The 12,927-nt window shown below is 31.7% G+C and overlaps 1 long non-coding RNA gene across 1 annotated transcript; it reads left to right on the top strand.

Moving 5' to 3' along the window:
* Positions 1-2,260: 2,260 nt before the first annotated feature.
* On the top strand, positions 2,261-6,163 carry LOC142638392 (uncharacterized). The gene is made up of 2 exons (XR_012845010.1): positions 2,261-2,435; positions 5,855-6,163. It is a non-coding gene; the product is annotated as an uncharacterized LOC142638392 (long non-coding RNA).
* The last annotated feature ends 6,764 nt before the right edge of the window (positions 6,164-12,927 follow it).

Here is a 12,927-nt window from a genome sequence, read left to right as displayed (position 1 = left end):
AAAATTACACTTTACCACTTTAAATTATACACCAGGTTATACTTTGTATCATAAACTATTCAAATGCACACTTTACACCTTAAACTACCACACTTATTACACTTTGCACTCCGATGTTAGTTTTGCGGTTAAGTTAAACGGAAATTAATAGTACATGGCTTGTACATGATATTTGCTTAAGTGAAGCATTGTTTAAAGACAAAAACACCTTCTTCATAAACAATTAAAAACAAAAACTTATTACATTTTTTTTTCCAGCTCCTTCTCTCTCGCATGCGTAATTGCGTACAACTACAGATCTAATGATTTCCGCTGAACAAAATATATACTATATAGAACCCATAATAATAGTATATTTACCATTAGGGATGGCAAAATTGGACATGACCTACAAACCCGACACGACATAACACGAAATTAGTAGGTTATGAGTTGAGACTTTAATGGATTCGTGTCATATTTAGGTTGACAATACTAACCTGTTTAATAAACGGGTTGGGTTAGTGTCCATTATATGAAACCCGTTTGACCTGTTTAAATGACATTTTACCAATATACCCTTCAAATCCTAGGTATATAAACTTATTAGTTGTTATGGTTTTTTTTTGGAAATATTATGATTGATTATTTGTGATATTGAGATATGTTTTTAGTTTTGAATGATTATTAGTGATGCAGTTACTCGTTATTTTTGAATTTTATATTAAAAATATTTATTTGTTTGGTTTTTCATAATTCATATGGTTAATACTAAATTAAGTTTTTTTTCTTGCATTTTGATAAAATCTAATAAATAGGTTGACATGACTAACCCGTTTAATAAATGGGTTGTGTTAGGCTTAAAGAATCCTGACCCGTTTAATAAACATGTTGGGTTAAGGTTGGCCCATATAGTCAAATACTTACGAGTCAACACGACACGAACTCTATACTCGAACATGAATTGTCACCCCTATTTAGCATATGATTTTTCATTTTAAAAGGAACAACAGAAAAAAGCTACAATTATAGAATGGCTTTTTGTTAACTTGGTACGTACGAGCATTTGTATGATTTTATCAAACTAATTTTAAGTCTACGCTCGGTATATGATGTAATCTCCTCCATTTTGTATATGTATACCATTTTTGAAAAAAGTTTTATTAGGAATTGAAAAAGTTTTGACAGTTTTTTCAATTCCTGATAAATTTTTTCCAAAAACGGATTTGTTAATGAATGCCCTAATGACATACATTAACTGGACCCATGATGTATTCACCATTTTGTGGTGGAAGATAATCAAATTCATTCTTGCAGAACTTTTGGCACGCCAAGATATTTCTAGAATACGATTATGTATAATGAGCATTTTATAAGAAAAGTTGATTATGTTCTAAAATATTTTGCTTTCCAGCAATGATTTGAGAGAGGGCAAGGGCCCGGAAAAATAAGGAAAAGTTTTTGTTTTAATTGATTGTGAAGTGTGGTGTTTTTGTCTTTTAATTTTGTTTCACCTCATCAAAATCATGTGCAAATCATTTACAAGTTATATGCTATTAATTTATGTTAAACTTAATAGTGAAAGTAACGTCGAGTGTAAAGTGTCGTAAGTGTGATAGTTTAGGGTGTAAAGTGTACATTCAAAATTATTAATCTGATATATAGTTTAAGATCGGGTGTAAAGTGTCATAAGTGTGATAGTTTAGGGTGCAAAGTGTGCATTCAAAATTATTAATCTGATGTATAGTTCAGATGGTAAAATGTAATTTGCCCATAAATCTTAGAAAGAATTGTTTTTTTTTAAGAGAGAGTTTCATCCTATAACAGTTTTTGGGTGTAGGCAGGAATTAAACCTCAGATCTCTTATTCAAACATTAAAAATTTTACTAATTGAGTTAACTCGAACCCACAAATCTTAGAACGAATTGAATTTTTTTAATATTACTTTTATATTATCATAATTAATTACCATAGAGTATACAAATTTATAATTTATAGAGATAAAATAGTAATATATCTTTTATTATTATTATTTTCCGTTCTCTTCCTCTTTACATCTAAAAACTTTTTTTTTTCTTTTAAGTGTTTTCCTTCCCTTTTTTTCACTTTTCACGTCTTTTTTTTTTCTTTTTTTTTTAAAAAACTAAAAAAGTTTCCAAATAATTTGATAACTGTATCAATCTTTAAATAATTACTTATCATTAAAAAATAATATTATTTTACAAAATTTACCACCTAAATATCGGCTATAAATATTAGATTCCCAAAGGTTCCTTATCTCAAGTCTCAACCACACACACACACCCACAGCATCTTCTCTTCTCCGAGGGTGAGCAGTGAGCACCTTGCTTCTCTTCCCAAACCCTTTTCTCAACACTTCCCCTTTTTTATTCTGAAACTAAATTTTCTCAGATCTCAAACTTTCCCGGAAAATCTTCGCTGGAGCCGTTTGCTCGGTGAGAAAATATGCTCCAATTGTTTCGGTCCCTGTTTGGTATCGCATTTACTGTTCATTATGTTATTTTTTAAGCTAGCTCTGTTTGGATTTCAAAATCTTTCATGCTTTCTTAGACCCGTGTTAGTTTTGGTTTAGAAAGATACTTGAATTGGAGCTACGATAAGTGTTGTGGGGGGTTTTGGTGTTTATGGTTTTCCAATGTTTAAAGCTTTTACAGCTACCAGATGGGGGTTTTCTTATGTTGGGGTTTTGGGCTTAATTCTCATCTGGGTCTTTGCATAAAAGCACTTTTGTTGTCTATAGTTTGCTCTTTTATGGTTCAACGCTGCTTGTTTGTTGTGATCTCTTGTGTCTTATATTGTTTTTGTGTTCCTGTTTGGTTGCTGAGAAAGTTGAGGAAAATAAAGGAAGTCAAATTATGACATTGATGGGGTTTTTCAATTTGGTCTGCACGAAACCGAAAGCCATACTCGACCAACCCCGAAATTTTTTATGGTGTGGGTGTGTGGAGTTTCAAGTTTTCATGGCTTCCAAAATATGGAAATTCCGGAGGATTCATAAGTTTGACTTAATTTATTTCTTTTTTCATTGGCAATCAAGCAGGATCTCGAGGGTTGCTTTAATAATGTTGTTCTTTTGTTCCTGTTTGGTTGCTCAGAAAGTTGAGGAAAGTAAAGGAAGTGAAATTATGGCTTTGATGGTTTTTCGATTTGGTTGCATAAAAACTAGAGCTTTACTCGACTGAACCTGAAATTTTTGATGGGGTCGGTGGATGGAGAGTTCAAGTTTTCGTGGCTTCCAAATGATGAAAATTCCGGAGAATTCATAATTTTGACTTAATTTATTTCTTTTTCATAGGCAATCAAGTAGGGTCACTTGATGTTTCTGTTTTCTTGAGATCCTTTCTATTTAGGCTTAATTTTATTAGCATTGATTTGAAACACACACAGTTTTCTTGTGCTAGTTTTCTTTGGAACATACTTAGACAACTTTATATGGGGTATAGATATTAATCATTGGTATGCAATCTATTTCACATTCAAAGAATGTATTCATTTTTTTATTTTTGAAATTTGGTTGATGATAATTTTTTGTTCCTTGGCATTATATTAAGGGAAAAGAATAGGAGTACAGGACTACTATCAAGTTCATATGTGAATTAATGGGAAGGTCTCTAGTGTCTACTTTAAGATCAAGATTTTTACCTGCAGTTGTTCCAACTAAACAGTCAAATAGGTTCGCATGCAACAGCTTGAGAAAAAGGATTGGTTAGAAGTCAATTCAAGTTGATGAGTTTTAACCATCTATGTTTATTGTTTTAATATCTCAAATATATTTTAAGAATTGATTTTTAAATTACCAAATTTAAAATTTAATGTAGGAAATCAAGTTTAGCTGATTTTTAGTATAGTTGATCTACTAAGTGGGACTCATCATATGGGTTCCCAATCCTTTTTTGTAATATCTACATGATTTGATATGTGATGTTAACAAAAAAAAGAAAAGAAAAAAGGGTCATGATGGGTCTCATTTAGTAGATCAAGTCTACTAACCATAAACTTAATTTGAAGATCTTTACATTGAAATTTGATAAATTTGGATTATTTTGGAAAGGATATTCAAATTGATTGGCTAAAACTCATCAAATTAACATTTGTTTTTAGTATGCTTCTTGTTTCCAAATGTAGCAATTATATCCTAATCCTTTTTTCATACGAACATGTCATTGTGGACAATTTGTATAGTTTGAGCTATCCAATGGTCAAGTTTGATAACCAAATTCCATTACGTGAACGTCTTTTTATATGTTGGAATTGTTGTTGTAAAGCATGTATTTGGATTGCAAGATTTGATCACATCGTATCCAATGTGTCAACAATATACTTAGTGTTTAACTATGTTAAAATCGTATTGGACACACACACAGTCTTTTGACATGTGAGTCTCTTGAAGAAGGTATGATACTTGATCCTCCTTAAAAAGGCGTGTTCTTGACCTATAAGAGTGGTGGTTTGTAATATTATCAATATTTGCTTTTGGTTGATATATATTTTCCTCATCCACGCAATGTGTTTTGCACTATTTTCGAGCAATGTTAGTAACACAACATTTTACACAACTTTTGTCACAACTCGCCACGTGGCAAGTTGTGAGTGGTGGAGATGTGAACCCACATGGACTCACAATTTTTTCTTCATCACTCATGGCTCACCATGTGACAAGTTGTGGCAAATGTTGTGTAAAATGTTGTGGTACTAGCATTGCTCTTTTTTTTTTGTTTTTTTTTTTTTGTTTCTGAAATAAATTATTAACCCTTTATGATTATCCAAGTATTGACTCATTAAAATATTCTATTAGAGTTGATGGAAGGCCTTGTGGAATTTTAATCATTTCATGGTGTAGATCAATTATGGTTCTAGCTATGCAATTAGGTTTTTATGCCATATTATATGAAGAAAAAGGGACTGCTTACGACCAGTGGAGGGGAATTCAAAATTATTTTGCATTTTAAGTTCTAACCATCTAACTATCATCTATTCTATATATTTGATCAAATTAGGTTGAATATTTAAAGTTAAAAAAGTAGATTAGCCGAATTTTATTACACTTTGTTCTATTTTTTATGACTAATTATGCTAATATGCTCTAGCTCAAATGGCACTTCCTTCTCCCATGAATAATGATGGAGAGTAAGGTTGTGTTGTTTATGCCTCATGTTCTAATAAGGTGCAAAATTTGTATTGTTTAGTGTCCCTGATAACATGTTGGTTTTGGGAGGAAAAAGATTAGGATATATCCTATGATAAGTCTTGTTTAATAATTTCATTTCACTAACAGCTTTACCTGAAGCCTTTTTTTTTTTGGGTTGGTTTTTGTTACTCATCACGACTGGATTTTAGCCTACTCATCACTCAGTTGTAATACTTCTAGAAAAAGAATTTTTAGATTGGATGGGTGCAAATACCAAAAATTGCCTCTCTTTCTTCTTTTTTCTTTTCTTTTCTTTCATGCTGATATGGCATGAGCATAGATGATTGTATTGTTAAACCTGTTTGAAAATCTGTGTGTGGACTTGCTGTCACATTTGGATTCCTAAGTAATTCCCGCTCTATTTTCTTGTGCTTGGGCCTTTTCAAGTTGCTGCAGCACTATTGCAAGCTCAATTGCTTTATGCTACATACGAGTTACAAGACTGGTTACAATCAAATCCTCAGTAAAGAGTTAACCTTTTTTGGGATAGTTATATGACGGTGTACTCTGTAATTACTGCCATTGTGTAGGTTGTGGTTGCTTGATTACTTGCATTGCAACTGTTGCTCATTTTGCTGTTTTATATCTTTATTATGATTTTGCCTTCATGTGTTGATTATAAATTTATATTTTGTTTGTTCCTTTTTTTTTTTTTTTGGTAATTAGATTTTGTTGCTTATTCTAAGATGTGTACTCATTTTTGGAGCTGGGGAGAAGTGGGTTTTGCTGCACCAAGATCTCTTCGTGGACTTTAAATTTTATTTTTATTTTTATTTTTTTTTAATTTAGCTGCTAAAATATTTGGAATTTTGCTCAACATTTTGACTAGATTCAAATTGTCGACTGACTTTTGCCAACAGATGTTGAATTTTCTACTATTTCTGATGTAGTTCAAGTTTGTAGTTTCTATACCAGACCCGGATATAACCTACTTCATTAGTAATTTTGCTGCATCGTGATTGATCTCTTGTTGAATCTGGTAAGCTAATGCTTGGTCAATCTATAGACTATAGTTATGCTTGACAAGGCTTGTCGATATTAAACTAAGCCTTGTCAACCTTGAAAAAGCATTGAGCAACTATCCCCAAATAATGAAATTATCAATTGTCCACTAATTCCTAGAAACTACTTCAATATAAGGATCTAAAACGAATCCACCAAAATTTAATCCCAATCATCAATTATTCACTTACTCTGAACCATTTCAATATGAACATCTCAAAAAAATGAAGAAGGAAATGGCTCCTAAGAGCATCTACATTTGTATGTGCAAATTTTTTTTCATTTTGCACATCTAAAATTTATTTTTTTTATTTTACACATTTTTACAAAACATCAACATCAGTTTACTTATTATACACATTTATTCAAATAAAATATTTATTTTTTAACACGGTGAACAATAACCATGAGAGTGAGGTGAGAAAGGAAATGAGAAAAAGAGAGTGGAGAGAAAAAAGAATAAAAAATTATTTATACGGTAAACAGTAATCATGTATATATATGCACAGTTACTGTTCATTTACAAGACCATTGTGTATATTTAGACATTTTTACAAAGACTGGTATAGGGGTTTTTGGGTTAAAATGTGCAAAATTGAACACTTTTTGTATTTTAAAAGACTAACCACGAGCTGGTGTGGTTGCTCTAAGGCTTCATAATATCCATAAAATCTTGGGTTCAAAATCTCTTGCTATCATCCTAGGCCCATTTTCATGAGATTTTTCTCTGTAATAACTTGGTGTGTGTAGGACAGAAGGATTGGATATACTCGAGAGAATAATCAGATTATCAAAAAGGTTTTGATATTCTCATTTGTATAATAAATAAAAAAAAATAATAAAAAAGAGAGTTTATGTTAGTATGATATGTGGATTTGAAAGTAAGGTATGTATATGTTAAAAAAAGAAAAAGAAAAGTATATGTCCACTTATTTAGTATTAATAAAATATAACAAAACAGAAGGTACATATAAATGTTTCTTAATACATATCACTTCAATCATTTATGATACATCAAAATGGAACTTGATACTCTTTTGAATCCTAAAATCATCTATGATATGCTATAAGTTGAGTGAATTGATATAACATAGTCAGCAATCAAAAAAGGAAGAGAGGTCTTTTACCAAAGGTTGTACGTGGATGGTAGGCAGGGATAGCAAGCTAAGCTCTAGGTACAGAAATTAGATGAAGAAAGGTCCTCCTTGATAGCTCATCCAAGGATCTTTAACATGGGAAGCTTCTAATTGGGAAATTAAGAATGTCATGCAAGACTCGGGTTGGGACTGGAACCAGATTCCTTTTGATCTCCCCTCATACGTCAAATTAATGCTTCAAGCCATCCCAATTACTCTAACAGGAAAAGGCAACAACAAGTTAGCTTGGGTTGATAATCCTAGAGGCATTTTTTATTTAAAGAGTGCCTATAGTCTTGCCATGGGTGTTGATCCAAGTCCCCTTTCTCAGCTTGCAGGTTATGGAAATCCTTGACTTTGCCTCGTATTAAAACATTCTTGTGAATGTGTGCTCACAATAGCATTGGAGTGGAGTGTCTCACGAGAAGAGGGGTGGTAAATGATGAGTATTGCCCCCATTTGTCAAAGAGAAGCAGAATCAATTCTGCATGCAATAAAGGACTGTCCTCGGGTTCAATCTGTGTGGAGGCAACTGGGTGTGCAAGCCACAAATCACGGGTTTTGGATGTCAAATTTACAGGAATGGTTGAAATACCAATGGGAAGATGAGTAATAGCTTCCTTGTTGGTAAACCTCCTTGGAAAAGATTTTTCATTTTGCTGTTTGGAATATTTAGGGTATGTTTGGTAACTGTTTTTCTCCTTATTTTTTGTTTTTAAAAACAATTTTCTATTTTTGAGACTCGAAAACTTGTTTGACAACTCAAAATAGATAGATAACAAAAATTGTTCTCAAAACACAAATTGTGAAGAAAATTGAAAACATGCAAAACGTAGTTTTCAATTTCTACTTTTCAAAAGTCAATAAAAATACGCATTAAATTTAATAAACTTGTCTTATTTAATGAGTTAGCATTAGAGTTCAAATCCTAGTAACAACATATTTTAGTATTTTTTATTTTTTTTCTTTAAAAAACTATCTTTTTAATTTCTACTAACCAAACATGATTTTGATTTCAAAAATAAAAGAAAATTGTTTTTTCATTATATTTCCAAAAACAAGTTTTTGAACATAACCTTAGAAGGCAGGAATAGTTTTGTCTTCAATATGAAGAACCAAAACCCAGGATTGGCATCAAACATAATCAATCAAACGATGGAGTTCATATATTGTGTATATTCGCCTAGAGGTCTGGCACGCAATATCATGAGAAGAGTTCAATGGGAGAGACCACCATGAGGCTGGGCAAAACTGAATATGGATGGGGCTTTCATTGGCAATCTGGGTTAGCAGGTTGTGGGGGTGTTGTGAGGGATGAACATGGTAACTGGCTTGTTGAGTTTTCCAAGAGTATTGGGATAATTAGCAGCTTTGTGGCTGAGTTATGGGGTCTTAGGGATGGGCTATTGTTATGCTATAATCTAAATATCTAGTCTCTTGTTGTTGAACTTGATGCTAAAGTGATTGTTGATATCTTTCATAACCCACACTAAGAGAATAATGTAATCTCACATATTTTGGATGATTGTAGGCAAATGGTGTCCCGGTTTCGCTAGATCTAGTTTTAGCATTGCTATCGTCAAGCTAATTGCTGTGCGGATGTGCTTGCTAGGATGGGTACTGATCAGGACCTTAATTTTATTTCTTTTGATTTTCCGCCTGTGGACATTAGGAGTATTTTGGAGGAAAATCTCACTGGTATGTTATTTAACAGGCTTTGTCTTGAACCTGATGTAATTCATTAGTTTTTTTTAATGAATCGTCTGTTAACCAAAAAAAAGATATAACATATATATATATATATATATATATATATATATATATATAAATAAAATCAAGAATATGAACATATTACTTGAGTGAATTGATAAATATATAGTTATTTCTATCAATTTAAATGCACAGTATATTCTTTTTATATTCTTTATTGCATGTGTTATTTGTACATCTTTTGACTTTTTTTTTTAATAGTTGAATAGTTGGAGTGAAGGGATTTGAATGCCATATGTTTTTGCTATAAATGCCAGAAGATGTCAACAATTGAGCTACAAGACTTGTTTTAACATAAATTGATTGCAAGTTGAAAATGACTGGGACTAAATTGATTGCTATCAAGATGTATAGACCAAATTGACAATTATCCTAAAATGTAGGGGACTAAAATGTTATTTTTCACCTTATTTCAGTTGTTTGCGAAGACAACTAAATGTGAAAAATAAATTATATTATAAACTATTTTGAAATAAATAATTAGTACACAGCCTATAGAGTGGTAGATGATAAATAAGCTAAAATGAAAATTGCACCTTCTAAATTTGCTTGAAATTCATTTTAATTTTCTAACTTTACTTTCATTCAATTGAGTCATCTAAATTTTCAAATTTATTCAATTTAGGTCTTCTGTCAAATTTTATAAAAAATTGCAATTAAAAAAAAGTTTTTCACACATGAAAATAACTTTAATATTAATGAAAATATGTTTGTAGATTTTTTATGAGAGATTTTTTTTTTCTTTTTTTTTCCTATTAGTTAATTGTATACTTAATGGAAATTTTTTAATCGAATTTGACAAAAAACCCGAATTGAATAAATTTAAAAATTTAGAGGACTCAATTGAACAAAAGTAAAATTAGAGGATTGAAATGAATTTCAGTCAAATTTAGATGACACAATTTGCATTTTAGCCTAATAAATACATGAAGATCTATGAATTTGTGTCATTATTACATGTCAAAAAATTAATATTTTGACATAAATGCAATAATCTTATTAATAAATAATATATATATATATATATATAATCTCATTAATAATATATATATATATATATTTTTTTTGATACAGGATAAAAATTATATTATAACCTAATCTAAGTGTATATGTGTAAATATTTATTTTGGAGACTTGAACCCTAGCCTTTACCCCTTCCACACTCCAGAAGAATTTTATACTTGTAGAGTGATCATTATGCTAATGGTACACGGTGTTACAAATACTATATATATTGAGTTGGAAGTCTACAGCCTATAGATAATAAATGCAATTTGTGTCATTATTACATGTCAATAAATTAATATTTTTGACATAAATGCAATATATATATATAGGCGAAAACAAAATTTCAGCCCTTACATTTCGGGGTCACAGTCATTTTGATCCCTACATTTTGGTAATAGTCAATTTAGTCCCTAATAATTCCAACTTGAAATCAATTTGGTCCTTACTGTTAACTCATTAATGAAAAATGTTTATGTGGCTAACAGATTGCACAGTTGGCACACTTCACTCTTATGTGGCTATTAAAATAATAATATAATTGGTATTTTTAAAAGCCACGTTAGGATCCAAAAAAATTGGAAACAGAAAAACAAATCATATTAGAGAAATTAAACAAAAAATTTTGAAAAGGAGGAGCTTTAAAAAATTTCCTAGTTTTAACCAATAAATCTTCCCTATAATTAAATCTCACCCAATACACCCCACGTTGTTGTATTTTTTTTTTTTTTTGGTTCCAAAATGTAACTTACATTTATGTTTTCATGTAATAAATTCATCTTACTTATTGTTCTTTACTTCTGAATTTAAGTGCAAAATATTATGCCAAAAGAGTTTTACTATAAAGAAGCAAAACAATAGAAACCCATTTAAGTTCTTAGTTCTCTTAAGTTAGTTTTTATTTTATATTTTTTTTATATTCTCAATTTTTGAACTCTTTTGTGTATGTTTTGATTATTGTATTTAATTTGTGAGTGTGTTGATTTTTTCAATTAGATTATCACTAGAAGAAAATTAGTATTAAGAAACTATTTTGTTTACTATTGTTTTGTGATGGCTATAGCATAGATTAAACATTATCCAAATAAGAATGATCAAACTCATTTCATATCTTATATTAAGAAATTAACACAAGACACAAAGAGAATTTTAAGGAAGAGAATTTTAAAATATGAAAATAGATAAACACTGATAAAGTCTAAACTTTAAACAATCAGATCTTAAAATAAATTTTTTATTAAAATCATTAACTTATTTTATAATTTAATATTACTATTTATTTAATAATTTATTTTTAATTATTTTAAACTTTTTGAGCTTACATATGAATCTTCATTAAACTGTGTATCGCACGGGAATTAGGAATGGCAACGGGTCGGGTTCGGGCCGGGTTTCTTTATGCCCAAACCCGATCCACGAGCTTGAACCCATTACCTGAACCTGCCTCATTTAATAAATATGTTTTTTTTTTCCAACCCCAAACCCGCCCCGCTGGGCTCCACGGGCCCCGTCCCGTCTAGGAATGGCAACGGGTCGGGTTCGGACCGGGTTTTTGCATACCCGGACCCGACCCGCGGGCCAAGACCCGGAACCCGGACCCGGCCCGATTATTAATCGGGTTTTTTTTCCGGGGCCCATACCCGCTCCGCCGGGCCCCACGGGCCCCGCGGGCCCCGTTTATCTTCTTGGGCCCAAATCTAGCCTAACAAAAAAATTTTTTTTTTTTTAAGCCCATTAAATTTTTTCCCTAAATTCAAGCCTATTCAAGCCATTTAACATGGCCCAAATGCCAAAATTTGGCATTTAGGCCACATTATAGGGCAACCAAATCAAACCAAATTATAAGTTAATCATAAATCAACAAATCACAACTAAGATTTTAAATCAACAAATCACTTAAAAAGCTATAAAATAAATCCCACAAGTCTAGGAAATTACAAAATGTCTTATCCTCCAACTAACAAATGAAAAAGACTAAGAAATTCTTACAAAATGTCTTATCCTCCATAACCGGGTTTTTATCCGGGGCGGGTTTCGGGTCGGGTTTCGGATTTTTTTATAAAACCCGAACCCGCTTCGAGTTTTTTTTAAAAACCCATACCCGACCCTATTCTTTATCGGGCCGGGTAAAATCCGGCCCATTAGGGTCGGGCCGGGCCGGGTATCCGCGGGTCGGATCTAAATTGCCATCCCTAGTCCCGTCATGCCATGCCCTAAATCACAACACAAATGCAGATATCAAAAACACAAGTTTCAGATATATGAATTTCCCTTTTAAAATCACAAATACAAACACAAATCCTAATACAAATACAAACATAGATTTCATAAAGAAAAAAAATTCAGATTTTCCCTTTCAAAATCACAAACACAAATGCAGATCCTAACACAAACATAAACACAGATTTCACAAACACAAAATTTTCTGATTTTCCCTTTCAAAATCACAAACACAAACATAGAAATCCTAACACAAACACAAACATAGAAATCACAAACACAAAAATTTCAAATTTATGATTTTCCTTTTCAAAATAAAAAACACAAACACAAACAAAGAAAAAATAATGAAAGACGAAATGAACCAAAAAAGAAGAAAGAAAAATCACGGGCGTGAGGCTGAACAAACAAAGACTTGAGGTTGAATGAGGCCATGGGGTCGTGAGGTTGAGCGAGGCCGTGAGAGAGTAGTTGAGCGAGGTCGTGAGGGGGGGCTGGTGGCAGTGCATGAGAGCTTGAGAGAGAGAGAGAGAGGGCAGTTGAGTGAGAGGAGTGTTAGAGATTTCAGTAATATATAGGTAGGGTTTGATATAAGTGACATATATA

The sequence above is a fragment of the Castanea sativa genome, chromosome 6 (genome assembly GCF_040712315.1).
Source record: "Castanea sativa cultivar Marrone di Chiusa Pesio chromosome 6, ASM4071231v1".
Taxonomy (NCBI): domain Eukaryota; kingdom Viridiplantae; phylum Streptophyta; class Magnoliopsida; order Fagales; family Fagaceae; genus Castanea; species Castanea sativa.
Note: the sequence above shows the minus strand (reverse complement) of the source record. Positions and strands in the feature narration are given on the sequence as shown.